The 2500-nt window shown below is 63.2% G+C and overlaps 1 pseudogene; it reads left to right on the plus strand.

Annotated features, from left to right (window-relative positions):
- The window catches only part of LOC126436678 (large subunit ribosomal RNA), a 7955-nt pseudogene that overhangs the window by 1871 nt on the left and 3584 nt on the right, over nt 1–2500 (plus strand).

The raw sequence follows: 2500 nt of genomic DNA on the forward strand, positions 1-2500 counted from the left end.
AACAGCCGTTGCACACGAGTCAGTCGATCCTAAGCCCTAGGAGAAATCCGATGTTGATGGGGGCCGTCATAGCATGATGCACTTTGTGCTGGCCCCCGTTGGGCGAAAGGGAATCCGGTTCCTATTCCGGAACCCGGCAGCGGAACCGATACAAGTCGGGCCCCTCTTTTAGAGATGCTCGTCGGGGTAACCCAAAAGGACCCGGAGACGCCGTCGGGAGATCGGGGAAGAGTTTTCTTTTCTGCATGAGCGTTCGAGTTCCCTGGAATCCTCTAGCAGGGAGATAGGGTTTGGAACGCGAAGAGCACCGCAGTTGCGGCGGTGTCCCGATCTTCCCCTCGGACCTTGAAAATCCGGGAGAGGGCCACGTGGAGGTGTCGCGCCGGTTCGTACCCATATCCGCAGCAGGTCTCCAAGGTGAAGAGCCTCTAGTCGATAGAATAATGTAGGTAAGGGAAGTCGGCAAATTGGATCCGTAACTTCGGGATAAGGATTGGCTCTGAGGATCGGGGCGTGTCGGGCTTGGTCGGGAAGTGGGTCAGCGCTAACGTGCCGGGCCTGGGCGAGGTGAGTGCCGTAGGGGTGCCGGTAAGTGCGGGCGTTTAGCGCGGGCGTGGTCTGCTCTCGCCGTTGGTCGGCCTCGTGCTGGCCGGCGGTGCAGGATGCGCGCGCCTGCGCGGCGTTCGCGCCCCGGTGCTTCAACCTGCGTGCAGGATCCGAGCTCGGTCCCGTGCCTTGGCCTCCCACGGATCTTCCTTGCTGCGAGGCCGCGTCCGCCTTAGCGTGCTCCTCCGGGGGCGCGCGGGTGCGCGGATTCTCTTCGGCCGCCATTCAACGATCAACTCAGAACTGGCACGGACTGGGGGAATCCGACTGTCTAATTAAAACAAAGCATTGCGATGGCCCTAGCGGGTGTTGACGCAATGTGATTTCTGCCCAGTGCTCTGAATGTCAACGTGAAGAAATTCAAGCAAGCGCGGGTAAACGGCGGGAGTAACTATGACTCTCTTAAGGTGGCCAAGTGGCGGCGGTGTGGCTGCATCCGGACTTGGCTTTTCGAAGTGCGGTCTTGATGTAGTCGTGCTGCTGCTGTGAGGTGCCTTCCTTGGGTTATAGTTACAGGGAGAGTGATGCGCAATACATGGGCCTAGCCCTCTTAGCCTCTCCTCTCCTGCGGTCTTCTCCCCTTCTCGTGGGCCCGCTGATTTTCGCAGAGTGGAAGACCGCACCAGGGGCTTGGGGGGGTTACCAGCCCCCCCTCGCACTATCCCTTTTTTAGTTGGGGGCAGTAATCAAAGAATAAGTGGTGGCCCTTCCGCTGAAGGTGCCACCCCAACTCCCCCAGCACCTAGCCGGCCAACCGGCCGTGCCGAAAATCTTGTAACTTTTGCAGCTGTATACGCCTGTAGTGAGTGCCACCGCAGCTTCACCACCAAGAACGGTCTCGGGGTCCATCGCCGCCGCCAACACCTTGCGGCCGCCAACGCGGAGATCGTCATGGAGAGGCATCGCGCGAGGTGGACGGAGGAAGAAGTCCTGTTGCTCGCCAAGGCAGAGGCCGAACTGTTCCTCGAGAGGGACGCCCGGTTCTTCTTTGTAAATCAAGAGCTCATCAGGATGTTCCCCGACCGAACGCTTGAGGCAATCAAGTGCCGACGGCGGCAAGCTGCCCACAAGCAGCTTGTCCGCCAATTCATGGAGGCGCTTGAGATCGGTCGGTGGGAAGAGCCGGCGTCCCGCCGGGGAGCAGCGAGCCCGCTGCCTGACGCGGGCGAGGCCGCTGCGCCGCCCGTCGACGCAGCCGAGGACTTCGCGGCCGACACCACCGGGCCGCCGCCGGAGGGGCCGACTGACGCCGCCATCTGGGAGCATCTGGCGGGGCTACCCGCTTCCGCCCAGCGTTTCTCTGCCCTGGATCGTGTCATAGGTCTGGGGCGGGGCACGCCGCCCGATGTCATCCTGGGCATGCTCCCGGATGCCCTTGCGTCGGTCGGGTCCGGAGGGGAGAGATCGATCACCAGGACACAGCGGCCGCGCCAACCATCGAAGCGGCCGCCTGCTGCGCCGCCGACGCAGAAGCGCAAGCGGCGCCGCTGGGAGTACGCGAGAACGCAGGATGCCTTCCGACGGTCGCGTGCACGTTGCGTGCGCGGCCTCTTGGATGGCACCCTGCTCCAGCCGCCACCTGCCATCCCTGGTCTGCTGGACTTCTGGGCGGACCTCTTCACTAAGAAGCCCATCTCCACCGCGGGCTTCATTCGTGACCGCCTCCTCCCGCACTCGGAGCCTGTCGCTCCCGAGTGCCTATGGGGGCCGGTCACACATGAGGAGGTCGCCGCCGCGTTGCCGCCCAGGGGATCAGCAGCCGGGCCGGACGGCCTTACCCCAGCGGAGTTGCGGCGCCTGCCGCATGAAGTCCTGGTGAAAGTGATGAATCTCTTCCTTCTGGCCCGCGCCCTTCCGGAACGCCTGCTTCGCGCGCGGACGTCCCTTCTCCCGA

Source organism: Schistocerca serialis, unplaced genomic scaffold (genome assembly GCF_023864345.2).
Source record: "Schistocerca serialis cubense isolate TAMUIC-IGC-003099 unplaced genomic scaffold, iqSchSeri2.2 HiC_scaffold_1242, whole genome shotgun sequence".
Classification (NCBI taxonomy): Eukaryota; Metazoa; Arthropoda; class Insecta; order Orthoptera; family Acrididae; genus Schistocerca; species Schistocerca serialis.